The sequence below is a fragment of the Panthera leo genome, chromosome C1, assembly GCF_018350215.1.
Source record: "Panthera leo isolate Ple1 chromosome C1, P.leo_Ple1_pat1.1, whole genome shotgun sequence".
In the NCBI taxonomy this organism is placed as follows: domain Eukaryota; kingdom Metazoa; phylum Chordata; class Mammalia; order Carnivora; family Felidae; genus Panthera; species Panthera leo.
Window position 1 is genome coordinate 4,429,767 of NC_056686.1, and position 14,896 is coordinate 4,444,662.

Consider the following 14,896-nt stretch of genomic DNA (forward strand, 5'->3'; position numbering starts at 1 on the left):
AGAGGTAGGAAGGATTCTCCCCTAGAGTCTTCAGAGGGAGCGTGGCTGTCCTTATATCCGGATTTCAGACTTCGGCCTCCAGAACTGTGAGAGAATAAATTTCAAGTCTCGAACCCCCCCAGTTTGTGGTACTTTGTGACCGTAGCCACAGGAAACTGATACCATGGGTGATTTCTGCTCCCTCCATCCCACACCTTCCTATGCTTGAGTTACAGCAAAGAGCCCTTTCCCACCCACTGTAGAACACGCTTTTTGCATTAGAAAAGAAGAGGAAAAAAGTAAAGCAGATTCGGGCTGGGACATGTCGCCGGCCAGGTCATCAGAACCAACTCTGGGGTCGGTGGGCTCTACGCGGGCTACCAGTGCTCATCCTGGGGACCCTGAGAGTGCTGCTCTCCCTCTAGTACAGCTCCATGGCTTTTCCTGTCCTTCCCTCTGCCACAGGTTTACTTGAAAGCTAGTTTTCAGTGCTGCTACTCCTGTCTCGCTCTGGTCAGAATCCCCATTTCTGTGTGTGTGGCATCATGAATGGTTTCCATGGAAACGAAAGGTTGAGCTAGAACGGTGCCAACGCGCATCTAAACTTCAGAATTGAACAGGGGCTATTGTTTTTGCCAGCCATGGGGTTTCATTCCTTCTGAAGATGTCACGGGGGATTTTGGAATGTGTGCCCGTGACTTCCCGGTTTTCTCTCCTTTTCCGGCCCCCCTGGCTAACGAAACATGGACTGACTGACGCGGGAGCGCCGCGGATCCTGACATTCCTAGCTCTTCAGGCTCTCCCTTGGTTTTGCATGTGCGTGTAAATGGTAACGAGTAAGGTGAGATTTGCTGTAAATAACCAGATGGTCCCCACAGGGTAGGCTGCAGGTGAGATGGAAATTCTAGCAGGAGATCTCACAGCCCGAACTTTGCCAATCTAAACTCATCTTTGGTTTAGCGTATCAGAACCAGCAGACAGAAGGGGAAAGTGGACCCAAAGCTCCGTGCGTGCCCTCATGACCCTGAGGACGGGGGCTGGGGGTTGACACCTGCTTCCTGTCAGTACCAGAGGCGTGGCCTCCGGTGCGCACGCTTTTCCTCCGCGGGTTAGTCACGGGGAGAAGCAGACCGGCCCCAGCCCTCTAACTGGCTCCCGGTGACTGGTGGAGGAGCCCGGGTATAGACTGTGTGGATCACTGAAGTTCCGCACCCCTGCTTTACAGGAGACGCCACCTGGTAGCTCTTACTGCAGAGTAAGTAAGCGTGGGGTGGGGGTAGGTAGGGTGACCATATTGTCAAGGTGGAGTGCGTCTCAGAATTTAAGGAGCTGCTGTTAGTCATCTCAGACCCACAGGCACAATCTGGACTGTCCCTGGAAAAGAGGGCCATCAGGTAACCCTACCTTTAGGCCAACCTGTACCCCACTCCACTAAAGATCCCAGTGTTGAAGTGCCCTGTGACTCAGTGCTTGGACCTCTTTTTTCTTTTATTTATTTATTTATTTTTAATGTTTATTTGTTTTTGACAGAGAGAGAGAGAGAGAGAGAGCAGGGGAGGAGCAGAGAGAGAGGGAGACACAGAATCCGAAGCAGGCTCCAGGCTCTGAGCTGTCGGCACAGAGCCCGACGCGGGGCTCGAGCTCACAGGCCGCGAGATCATGACCTGAGCCGAAGTCGGACGCTTCACCGACTGAGCCACCCAGGCGCCCCCCCACCCCCTTTTTAAAAAAAATCTTACATAGTCCCCATACCGGTGCTGCCCAGTGGAATTGCAATGATGGAAATGCTCTACATCCGTACTGTCCAATATAATAGCCACTAGTCAAATGTAGCTGTCGAGTACTTGAAATGCAACTGATGTGACTAAGTAAGGCAACTTTAAGTTTTACTTAATTTTAATTAATATACATTTAAATGGCCGCATCTGGCTAGTGGTTACTATTCTGGACAGTGCAGACCCAGATAATTTTTTTTTTTTTCCCAGCCGGGCTCATGGCTTTAAGTACCACCCACAGATTCTGACCCCCAAATCTGTCTAGCCACCCCATCCTCTCCCCTCACATCCAGATCCATATATCCCATTTGATGTATTTACTTGTATGTCTAATGGGCACCTCAGACTTAACACAGGCAAAACTAACCTTCTGATCACAATATGATACCACTTCAAGCCCATTTAGTAGGACTATTAAAAAACAAACAAAGAGAAAACAGCAAGTGTTGGCAAGGACTCCCGCACACTGCTAATGGGAATGTAAAATGGTGCAGCTGCTGTGGAAAATGATAGGGCAGTTCTTAAAAAATGTAGACAGAATTATCATATAATTGAGGCATTCTACTCCCAGGTATCTATCCCAAAGAACCGAAAGCAGGGACTCGAACAGACATTTGTATGCCCGTGTTCAGAGTAGCGTTATTCACGAGGGCGGAAAGGTGGAAGAAGGCCAAGGGTCCATCCACGGACGAGCGTGGTCCATACACGCAATGGGATATTGTTCGGCCTTAAACAAGAAGGGGATTCTGACACGCTATAATGTGGATGCACCTTGAAGTTCATCCGTGATGCTGAGTGAAGTGAGCCGGTCGCAAAAGAACAAACACTGTGAGAGTCCACTTACGTGAGGTTCCTAGAGCAGTCAGCTCACAGAGACAGAGTAAGGCTGGTGATTGCCAGGAGCTGGGGAGCGGTGGGGGTGTTTAAGGAGTTCAGCGTACCTGTGGGGAAGATGTAAACATTCTGGACATGGATGGTGGTGATGGAGGCACAACACACGTATCAGGTGCCCCAGAGCCGTAGCGCTAAAGGTGGTCGAACTGGTAAATTTTGTCACGTAAAACACCCGAGTCTTCGCATTCCAGTAATTTCTGATCTTCCTTCTGATGTTTCCTTCATACCTGCTCCTTATGCAGACTTCTTGTCCCCCTTAATACCACCTCGATTTTTCCATTGGCGGGAGCCAAAAACCCCTTCTTTCTCTTCCAGGCCACCTCCGGCCCACCACTAAAGCTCAGCTGTGCCTTCAGATACGCGCTCAGAACCTCGCCACAGGCCCTGTCACCCACCATGCTGGGCCAGGGGTCATCCCTCCACACACGTGTCCGCTGATTTTTCGTGTCACCAGGAGGGCCAGCGTGTCTTTGCTAGGACCCAGAAGCCCCGCCTTATCTGTCCTGTTGCACAAGCCTCTTCCTGTTCCTCACACATCCCAGGAATGTCCCTGCCTGCAAGGTCTTTGCTCCAAATCTTTGCGGCCCACCCCCAGCCCCAACTTCTTAGGTGTGTACCCATATCTCAGTGAGCCCTTCCCAGGCCACCCTGTCGAAAATTTCAGCACCTCTCCTGCCAACGCTTCCTGTCCTCCTTGCTCGCTTTCGTCTTGCGCTCATCCCCTTTCATCAATATCTAAACATATTATATGTTTTATTCATCTTGTTTATTTTCAGCCTCCCTGCTAAAATGTATGATGTTTAAGGCAGGGGTTTCAAAATCTCTTTCGTCCTCTTCTTTTCTCACCGCGCCCAGTAAATGCGTGTTACATTAATGAAGGAATGCAGACGTTTAGGGGACTCCTCAAGACCCATCTCTTTTCGGGACTCTTCTTTGATTGACATAGAACTACCCTCAGCTCTTTAGGGTTCAGTCTGCATGAAGCACCTTCATAAGCCTGGTTTACATTTCACTGAAGTCATTGGTCCTGTCAGGGCGACGTTGCCCCTCAGGGGCCCTTCGGCAGGGTCAGGAGACACTTTTGGTTGTTAAAAGGGGCAGGAGGTGGCTACCTGTACCTCTAGTTGGTAGAGGACAGGGATTTTGCTGAACATCCTGCAATACACAGGACAAAGAATTATCCCAAGACGATGTTACTTGTGCAGAGGTCAAGAACCCCTAATTCAACCTAGTCGTATGACAAGTTATCTAGTCTGTGTGTAATAAGAGATGAATTCCTTGAGGGCTGTTTTAGGCTGGGTTGTGCCCTCCAAAAAAGATATGTGGAAGTCCCAACCCCTCATACTTCACAATGTGACCTTACCTGGCAATAGGGTCTTTAAGTTGACGTCACCAAGATGACTTGGCAAGAGGTCATCAAGTTGAGATGAGGTCATTAGGGTGGGTTCTAATCCAATGTGACGGGTGTCCTTATGGAAAAGGGAAACCTGGACACAGACATGCAGCCAGGAAAGACCACGTGAAGACAGAGGGAGGGGTGGCCGTGCGACTGGAGCCCTGTAGCTACAAGCCGAGGGTCACCAAGGACATCCGTCTGCCATTGAAGCTGGAAGCTACAGAGAAGGATCCTCCCTCCCCCCGCCCCCCCAAGGTCCTCAGGTAGAGCTCAGGCCTGCTGACTGTGAGAGAAGAAATTTCTGTTGTTTTAAGCCACCTAGTTTTTGGCACTTTGTTAGGGCAGCCCCAGGAAGCTAATACAAGGTCAGAGCCAGTGCTAAATCCGAACCTGATACTAATGGGGTTTATACCCTGTGACAATTAAATTAGTGTCTTGGAAAAATGAGAGAGTTCACCAGGATGGTGGTTAGATTCTCATACGGGAGGAGAGACAAGGATATTTACTCTTTTGGGTATTATGAAACTCATGACCTAGAGTTGGCCAAGAGCACTTGGATGATAGATGTTCAAAGCCACCAGTCGCCAAAGCCTTTCATGGGAAAATTACCCTAGCACAAAGTGCTTTTTGCTAATATTAACTTTGGTTCCATTTCAGATCAATGGAGGCAAAAAACCAGGAGATCCCATAAATCCCGTCGAGCTCGTCACAGCTGCCAAATTATGCCCTGATAAAGCTTTTGGTGGCTAACGATATGGCCGTTCACCCGGAGTGGATGCGGCCGGGAGGGAGGTTTCTGGAGAGCGTCTGGCCCTCGGTGGAGACACTTGTCCTGAAGCGTTATCTGAAGGCCCTCCGGCCCTAACGAAGGGTGAAGCTTTGAACGTGATTATTTCTAAACAAATAAATAATAAGGATAACTTAAAAATAAACAGAGATCTCGATTTAAAGGCTACTTGTTGTCTCAGGACCAAGATTAACAGCGAGTGGCAAGTTTTTGTGAGAGATAATGTCTTTTCACATATAAAAGATCCTATTGATTTCCTGTTGGTATTATCCCGAGAATGTGCAGCGTGCATCTATGGAGCAGAGACAATCTTCCATCACTTGCTTTATGGGAAGAGAATGGTTATTGTATCTCTTCCCATAAAATATAATCTCTTTTCCTCTTCCCCCCAAAAAAAAAAAAAAAAAAAATCTACCTGTTCCTCTGGGAATTTCCAGTTGTAATCTGGGGAAGTGAATTGATTTTTTTTTTTCTTTTCTTTTGCATGTGCCAGGATTTTTATATTTGGCTTCCTTACATTTTCTCATTGTTCTCTGGAGTCTGGCTTTTCCAGATTGTTACTTGAGCCCGTCTAAAAATTCCTTTAAAATCAGTGCCATTGAAACACACGTGATGGTGGATGTCAGGTTCCCTGTGACTTGCTTAGAAGGGGTGCCCCTCCTTTATCCTCCAACCGGGGGCTGGTGTGAGTGCCTGGGAGGGCTTTGGAGGCAATGAGAGCTTGCCTAGTGTGTTGCAACAGGATAAAAATGCAAAAAAAAAACAAAAACAAAAACAAAAACAAAAACAAAAACCCCCAAAACCAAAACAAAACCCAAAACCCAATCGCTGAAGGAAGGAAATGTTCTTCTTAGGATGGGGGCTCTCGGCATCACCTCCGGGCATGTCTTCAGGATCAATGCAGATGTCAGGGCAAAGTCCTTCCTATTTAAATATTGTGCTCTGAGAAGCCGTGGCTTCCTAAGCTAATGAGTGTGGCTATGTCCAGACCTCACACATGGAGGTCTGCGAACTGTACAGGCAGCTGCAGAGCCTGTCCTGTGGCTCGGCCCTCGCCTCTTTATTAACGCAGAGCCTCCCCTCATTGGCCTAGCCCAGCCCTGCCCACCCTTCCAGGCTCAAGTCCCGCACAAGTGCCCGCCACACTCTCTGCCCTCCACACTGTTCTTCCTCTCTTGCCTGAACTCCTGTGGTGCTCTGGAATGCATCCTCCCGCGGGCACCAGATGACAGCCACCTCTCCTTGTACCTGCGCTGGGGTGCAGCTCAGCCACGGGGGCTCAGAGCCTGGAGCCTGTTTCAGATTCTGTGCCTCCCTCTCTGTCTCCGCCCCTCCCCCACTCCTGCTCTGTCTGTCTGTCTGTCTCTCAAAAATAAACAAACATTAAAAAATTAAAAATAAAAGAGAGAGAGAGAGTGTGTGTGTGTGCTTTACATTATAAATCTCAATGTTATGGGCTGAAATGTGTTCCCCCAAATTCATACGTTGAACCCCTAGCCCCCGGCACCTCAGAATGTGACTGTATTTGGAGATGGGGGACTTTGAAGAGGAGATGAAGTCAAATAATGAGATCATTAGGGTGGGCCCTGACCCAGCGTGGCTGTTATCCTTCTAAGAAGAGAGGAGACACACACAGAGGGCTGACCGCGAGAGGGAGAAGGTGGCCATCCATAAGCCAAGCAGAGAGGCCCCAGAAGAAATCAGCCTGCCAACACTTTGCTCTCAGACTTCCAGCTTCCAGAGCTGTGAGGAAATAAATTCCTGTTGTTTAAGCCCCCCAGTCTGTGGATCTTTGCTATGGGAGCCTTAGGGAACTAGTCTAATCAACTAGTCACAGAGCCTAGTGACATAGGACAAAGGCCAGATTGCTTAGCTTGGTATCCAAGACCCTTTATAACCTTGTCTCCTCCCAAACTCCCAATCTGTCGTCTTCCTTCCTATCGTATCATCCCAGGCACCCTCTCTGGGTGACTCCCAGGCTCCTTCCGCCCCAGATTCCCTCCCATCCCTGCCCCTGGCCCTCAGTGCATTCTCTTCCCAGACAGCTTTCTCCTGGGCCAGCCCATGCAGACCCAAACCAAGGCCAACCCAAGCCCAAATCCTCCTGAAGCTTCAGTGATAGTCCATGAACTAGGAAAGAATCATGGAACTCCACTGTGGATTGTGCAGTGGTTTTCAAACTGTGCTCCCCAGGATCCCCCCAGGGGCTACTGTGTGTAACAGCGGGGACAGGGGTGAAAAGGGTCAGCCCCTCCTAGCCATTCACCAAGCAGAAAGCTGCCTTTCTTCTGGGTGATTTCCAGATATTTCCATAGATTACTTAAAAAAAAAAGGGCGTTCTGTGGGGTGCAAACGGTGCTGGAGAACACCACTGAACATCTTATTCTGGATGTAATGACAACAAAATGTCCAAAAAAGTGATACAAAGCTAACGGTCCTTGTTCAGGAAATACTTAGGCAAACAGAGCCCGTAACACTTTTATCTAGATTTCCTAGAACTGTACTCATCACAAGGGATAAACTCAATTATCAAAACTCATTGACTCCGAAAATGTAAGTTCCATATACTTCTGCCCATTCCAATTCATCAGACCGGCAGCTGTCGTGTTGTTAATGTGATCGTGACTTGCCTTGTTATTAATCTATTTTCTAAGTACGAAAGGATGGCACTTTGGATTCTCTGATACAGATGTGGACATTTGCCAGGTCACATCTGGCCAGGGGTTTGTTGAACCATGACTTCATGAGAAATCAATTCCCGTCCCCTTCGGCTGACCTTAGGGCGGTCTTCTCAGGCTCGCTTTTCTCTCTTGTAATCTAAAAATTAAACTTCAGTCTTTATGATTTATGCGGTGCGATTTCTTTCAGATTTTAACAGCACATCCTGTTATGTTAAGGAGGTCTCAATGAGGCAAGGAAGGGGAAAGTCTGTAATTCTGTCCCTCAGAGAATTAAGCTAATGTCCCCCTCCAAAGTTTGTAGCAAATTTCCTCGGACCTTTTTGCTTCAGAGTTCTGACCGCAAGATTTTTCACCCAAGGGACCTAAGGCTTTCTTAAACCAGCCTTTCAATATCAAATATCAGTCCGTGAATGTGCAGTGGGTTTATTGAATGCCCATAGGATAAGTGAATCAGGAAAGTGTGGCTCAATCTTCCCCACAAAAATAGGCAAGTTCTTCCTCATGCCCCATCCCCAGCCGGCACCAACCTGCCAATACGCACCCAATATCCCTGGATATTTTCAGAGAGAAAGGCGAGTCCCTTGGAATCAAGGTGAGGTTATTTATTCTGACGTAGATGGATGTTGTGTTGAGAAGCGAACCCCCTTCCTTCTCCCTCCTCTTCTTTTTCTCATAAAATTCCGTAACTAGATTCATAAGTCACTATCATCCATCTGATTACTCTGTCTCATCAGAGATTCCTATGTCATAGATTTCCTATGTTTCTGATCAGTTACCATGGATATGGTTTTGGTTATCAGCGTTCTCAGTATCTGCAAGCCGTACTTTTGCGGGCTTTACCCACTGCAAGGACTAATCTGTGCAAAGCTCTCTGGATAAACCTTGGTTATTTGTTTTTAATTCTTTTTCATGGAAGTGGAAGGATTACAGATCCAGGAGAAACAGTGGGGAGGGGAACCGGAGAAATTTGCCATATGCTTGTTTTTTACTCAATATTTCCATCTCACGCTGGCTCAGAGCATCCATTTCGAACGTGGTTTAAGCTTTGGGGACACTTCCCTCAGAAAAGGAGGAGTCTGGGGACTCTGAATCATTTCCTTCCTCTCCCTATCATCGCACCACAGGGTAATCACTTGCTCACCTGTCTTGTCCCCTCCCCCGAGGCCACACCGAGGTCCTTGAGAGGACCGGCCGCCCATAGCGTCCCCAAAGCCTGGCAGAGTGCTCGGCTTGGAGTTCTCGGTGCGTGTTGAATGAAGGAAGGGATCTTTTCTTGTATGTCTCTCCTCTTAGCTGAAAAGTGCAGTTAAATCTAAGATCCTTGTTTGAAGCAGGACTCCTCTGGTTGTGAGAAAAACCTACTGAGCGAATAGAGGAGAAGAACGAGGAGGGCTGGCGAGGCTGGGCAATGCCGCCAGAGGCTGGACTGCCCTCAGGCCCTCGGGAGCAGGACTCTGTGGGCTTCACTCTGGGGCTCCGCCAGGCTACTCGGGTCCTCCGTTCCCCCACTCTCCTGCTTCTCACCTTTTGCTCAAGATCTCTACCCTATGGCTTCTGCTGGACCCGGATCTTGTTCATGATTTTGGTAGCACGAGACCCTCTGTGGCCTCCCTGACTTTTTTTCATGTTGTAATGTTTAAACTTCAGTTTTGAACATTAACTGGTCCTCCTTCTCTCTGAGTCCTATGGTTTCTTCCTTCAAATGCCCAGAGCAACAATCTGGTCTAATCCATCTTTCTATACAGGTCAATATATAACCGGTCGGTTGTTGGTCCTCAGGTTGGGGCACCCATGTCCCAAATAGATATGGCTCGAGGTCAATGTCATATGCTAGAGAACATGGCAGCTCATGACAGCTTTCACCAAGGAATGTGGGCAGGGCACTGGTGCGGTCGTGTGGATTTGTCTCTGCAACACCCAGCGCAGCAGCAAGGTGGTCTGGGGGCTGAGCTCAGCTGGACGGGGAGGGGGCTGTAGAGCCCCCTTTCTTGCTAGTTCTTGGTCAAAGAATCCAAGGTTGGGTCGGTGCACGGCATGTTGTGCACAGTTGGGGGGGGCCCCGATGTGCAGCCATTCTTGCTTCCAACCTGAGGATGATGTCATTGCCCAAGAGGGCAGAACCCAGAGCAAGGCAGGGAAACTGAGTCACAGCCAGTGCATTAGGGACGTCCTGAAGCCCAAGCTTTCTCTTGACTCTCAGTCATGGCACCCCGTCCATTTCCTTGTTGCTTAAGCCAGTTTGCTTTGGGTGTTTGTACTTTGCAGCTGGAAGCACACGGCAGGGGGATGAGGGGGAGGGCGGCATGGGAGAAAATGGGTGGTACCTATGCCTCAAATGGTAAATTCTAAATCTCCGCAGGAGCAGGGCTACTTACACAGGTGGCTGACCCGGGCAGTCACAGAGCGTCCTGGGCTTGGCTTAATGTTCTGTGGTTGCCATCTTCAAACTCTTAAAAATTAAAAAAAAAAATTTTTTTTTAATGTTTACTCATTTTTGAGAGACAGAGACAGAGCATGAGCTGGGGAGGGGCAGAGAGAGAGGGAGACACAGCATCCGAAGCGGGCTCCAGGCTCCAATCTGTCAGCACAGAGCCCGACACGGGGCTCGAACTCACGAACCGCAAGATCATGACCTGAGCCGAAGTCGGACGTTTAACCGACTGAGCTACCCAGGCGCCCCAAAATTCCTAAAAATGTTTAAATGGGGCCTGTACCAGCCCCACAAATTATATTAGCCAGTTCTGGGCAGGCGATACAATGAATGGAAAAGGAGTTGTAAACTGGAAAGCACTATACAAAACATTCTTTTTATTATGTATGAGCCTCCTGTCCTTCCTCCCAGGGACAACAGCGACTGTGTGGACCTCCTAGGTCCAGTGACCGGTCTTCCTGCCAGGAAACCTCCTGTTCGACAACCCTACTCTCTGCTGCCAGGCCCCCGATCACCTGCAGGGGCGGTGGGTGGGCTCAGACCCTCTGGGCTCCCATGGGAATATGGAGAGAAAGGTCGGCAACGATTGCTGATAGAAATTTCTTTTCCATTTCTAGAAGTTTGGGGAAGCGTATGGCCAAACATGAACTGATTGTTTAGCTGCTAAACAAACAAGCAAACATATACACACATGCACACGTGCACAATTGCACACGCACGTGCACACACGCACACACGCACACACACATTAGCTTTGCTGGGCCTGCATTAAGTCACCTGCCCTGTGTACAATCTTCCCCCACCCTTCGGTGACCTATGTTGGACCCACAGGCCCAACTGTCCTGTCCCACCCTCCGTGTGTGCACATACGTGTGTGTGCTCACGTGTCTCAGGTCAGAGGATTGGCTGACTGGCCCAGCCTGCCCTTTCATCCTGCTGATGTTGTTACTGAGCGAGTGTTACTTTGGAGATAATTAATGCGCCCCATTTTAGTGCAAAAATATACCTTGTCTCAGGTCACATGACAAATGTAACCATAAAAAGTTTAAAATGCTATTATTTAAAATTTATTTTCTCGTAAAAAAACGGTTCCTGAAATGATCATAATTTGAATAACTTACTCCATAGTTATGATCCATTACACCCTGGCCCGGGTCCAGGTTTGGTAATCCGGGAGCCGCGTGCGATCTCAAGGGCTGCGGCCACGGTCTCCATCATCAAGTCCTTCCTGGGAGGCTCAGTTCTGTGTCTGCCCCTTTTTGCATCAGCCTGAAACTCAAGCTGCACGTCATCCATTTTATACTCTTTCCTCCCCACCCTAAAATGGCATTTCTTTGTGAAATTATTGTGGAGGTATAGAGATTTTTACAAAGTGGGCTTTAATCCTTAGGTGAAAGGAAAGTGCGTGATGCTGGCTGGAACCCTCAGGACTGAGGTCCTCTTTGCCCTTCATCTGTGATTGTAAAGCCTTCGCTTTGGGGATCCTTCTCCGCCAAGCTTGTCTGACCTCTAGGCATCGGAGGTGCTTGGAAGCAGGAAGTCCAGGGTCACCACTTAGTAATGACCTCCATGCTCCTGGCCAGGCTGGGGGTGGAACATGAGCGTCCCCCACCCCCACCAACAGCTGCAGCTGCCTGAGTGCCTGGCACCGTGCTAGGAGCTGCTTACGCAGTTTCATGGATCTTTACAAACTTCCTGTGGAAAAGCGTATTTGTTTGCTATGATTGCTGTCACAAATTACTGCATATTTGGTGGCCTAAAACAACACCAGGTTGTTGTCTTACAGTTCTGGAGGAAATGGGTTGTGTGGGGTTAAAATCAAGGTGTGGACAGACTTCTGTTCCTTCCTGAGGCCCTGGGGGCGGGGAGTGGGAGAGTCCATTTTCTTCCTTTTCCTTCCCTTTTCAGCTTCTAGAGCCTGCCTGCATCCCTTAGCTTGTGGGTCCTGTCTCCATCCTCCGAGCCAGGAGCATAGCACCTTCAAATCTCTCTCCCTGACCTCTACTGTCCTCACTGTGTCTTCTTGTCTGACTGAGCCTCCTGTCTCCCTCTTAAGACTGGGGATGACTTTGGAGCTACCTGGATAATCCAGGACCTTCTCCATAAGTCAAGGTTTATTTATTATTTTGAAAATGTTTATTTATTTTGAGAGAGAGGGAGAGCGAGCAAGCAAGGGAGAGGCAGAGAGACAGAGAGAGAGAGAGAGAGAGAGAATCCGAAGCAGGCTCCACACCATCAGCATGGAGCCCGATGTGGGACTCGAACCCACGAACTGTGAGATCATGACCTGAGCCAAAATCAAGTGTCGAATGTTTAACCGACTGAGCCACCCAGGCGCCCCAAGCCACAGTCTTTAACCACAGCTGGGAACACCCTTTAGCCATGTAAGGTCCCACAGTCTCAGGTTCTGGGGATTAGGATACCTACTTCTTTGGGGGCCATTGTGCTGTCTACCACAGAAAGGTATCATTATTCGCCCCATCTTATTTTATTTTATTAAAAAAAATATTTTTAGTCTTTATTTATTTTTGAGAGAGAGAGAGAGAGAGACGGAGTGAGAGCAGGGGATGAACAGAGAGAGAGGGAGACACAGAATCCGAAGCAGGCTCCAGGCTCCGAGCCGTCAGCACAGAGCCAGACGCGGGGCTCGAACCCACGAACCGTGAGATCGTGACCTGAGCCGAAGTCGGACGCTCAACCGACTGAGCCACCCAGGCGCTCCCCTCACCCCATCTTATAGATAAGGAAACTGAGGCTCAGAATGGCTTGCCCAGGGTCACACAGCTGAGGTAGAACATCTGGGGCTTGAACGCCTCTGTCACACTCCTCGACTTTCCCATTCGGATCAGCGTGTACCCTCTCTGCAGTGACACTCTTCCCCTAGTGGATAGTGGGTGCTTGCACCCTCCAAACCCACAGGGGTCTCGGGCAGTGCCTACGCTGAGGGAAATTCTCACATGTGCTGGATACAAAATCATGGGCCTTCGGCTCCAATGCCGACCTGCACGGACAAGGTCAGGATTTAGAAAACATTCACCTTCCAAAGCAGGAGCTCACCACACCTGAGTAACCCACCGCCATTAGCTTCACCCCCCCAACCTCGCCCCTGTTTGCTCTCTCTGCCTGGTGGCCGTTCGTTTCATTCTCGGTCCCTGAGCCAGCAGCGGCCGCATACCTGAGCACTTGTTAGAAGTCAGGATCTCTGGCCCCGCTCAGACCTGCTGAATCAGAGCTGCGTTTTAACCAGCTCCCCCCGGTGAACACAGGCAGACTGAAGTTTGAGAAGCGCGGGTCTCCAGGGCCAGACCCCTTTTGGGCCACCCCCTCACACACCTTCATTTCCTTCCCACCCACCCCCTGTGCAGGTGTCTGGGGCTTGGACTCCAGCAGCTTGGAGGAAGCATCGGGGAAACGTCTGTGTTGCTCTTTCTGTCTCAGCTTCACCGCCTGGCAGGGCTCAGCGAACCCTGCAGCTGGGTGGGAGCGGGGACTGCGGCCGGCATGCCAGTTGTGGGGGGCACTCGTCCTGCACCTCCTCTCTCCTGGGCAGTGGCTCCGGGCAGCTGGCTGGGGCAGCGCTGGGTGCCTGGTCCCTCCTCCTGCGCCCCAGTCTCTCGAGAGGCGAGGGGAAGGTGTGAAATGACTTTGACCTTGGTGTCTAGTCCTATCCCTCGCGCTCTGAAAGTGCCTCTTCTATGTGTTGGCCTGGTACGTTCTGAGCGCTGTGGAGTTTTGGCAGGGTGTCCGATAAGTATTTTTAGTTCCTTCCTCCTTAATGTTTGCCAGAAAACCACAGTCATTACTCATGAGCAGGAAAAATTTCTTCCCTCCAGGTCTCCAGAAGAGTTTGGGTTTGCCCTCCGATGCCCACGGAGGGTCCCCCCACCCTGGCTTCTAAAGCTGCCTCTGAGATCAGCATGAAGCTAACACCTAGCAGAAAGCACAACGCTGTGCTATTTTTTTTTTTTTTTGCTAGAATGAGCCCTAACAATGTATTTTTGAAAATCGTAGTAAATATATGTAACGTAAAAATGACCATTCTAACCATTTTAAGTGTATGCAGTTGGCATGAAGTACATTCAGAATGTGGTGCAGTCATCACCACCGTCCGTCTCCGGAACTTTCTCACCCTCCCAAACTGAAACTCCGTTCCCGTGAAACGCTAACCCCCCGCCCCCGTCCCCCAGCCTCTGGCGCCCGCCCTTCTTCTCTCTGTGTCTGTGAGTCTGACTCCCCGAGGGACCCCACAGCGTGGATCCCACCGTATTTATCCTCCTGTGGCCGGCACTTTCCAGTGAGTAAGTGTTTTCAAGGGTCATCCACGTCCAGCATCCTAAGCTTTTAAATGAATCACTCATCTAATAAGATAATGCTAAATGAAAGCACAACTCCATTTTTTGTTTTAAGCAGTTTCTTTCTTTCTTTCTTTCTTTCTTTCTTTTTTTTTTTTTTACAATTATTTATTTTTGAGAAACAGAGAGACAAAGCGTGAGCGGGGGAGGGGCAGAGAGAGAAGAAGACACAGAATCCGAAGCAGGCTCCTGGCTCCAAGCAAGCGGTCAGCATAGAGCCCGATGTGAGGCCAGAACGCACGAACTGTGAGATCATGACCTGAGCCGAAGTCAGACGCTCAACCGACTGAGCCACCCGGGCGCCTCTAAGCAAATAGTTTCTGATCAGCCCTCAAGCGTGTCTGCTAACACAGGGCAGCTCTGCGTTTAGAAAAGGGATAGCAAACGAGGAGGATGCCAGATGCAGACCACCCTTGGGCTCCTTCGTGGGAATGGTCTGGGGAAAGCTGGCTTGGCCCCATCAAAGTCTACAGGATTAGGGCTCAGATCTTTCCACAAATGCCAGGATGCCAATTACCTCTGCCAAGGGGAAAGTGTCTGAATCCTCAGCATCTTCAATTCTGGTTCCCTGTGTGGATCTTATTTTAATGGCAGTACCTTC

At 49.5% G+C, this 14,896-nt stretch overlaps 1 long non-coding RNA gene across 1 annotated transcript; it reads left to right on the plus strand.

The window, feature by feature from the left end:
• Nucleotides 1-546: 546 nt before the first annotated feature.
• On the plus strand, nucleotides 547-4,988 carry LOC122226612. Its single transcript, XR_006205702.1, has 2 exons — nucleotides 547-820; nucleotides 4,702-4,988. It is a non-coding gene; the product is annotated as an uncharacterized LOC122226612 (long non-coding RNA).
• The last annotated feature ends 9,908 nt before the right edge of the window (nucleotides 4,989-14,896 follow it).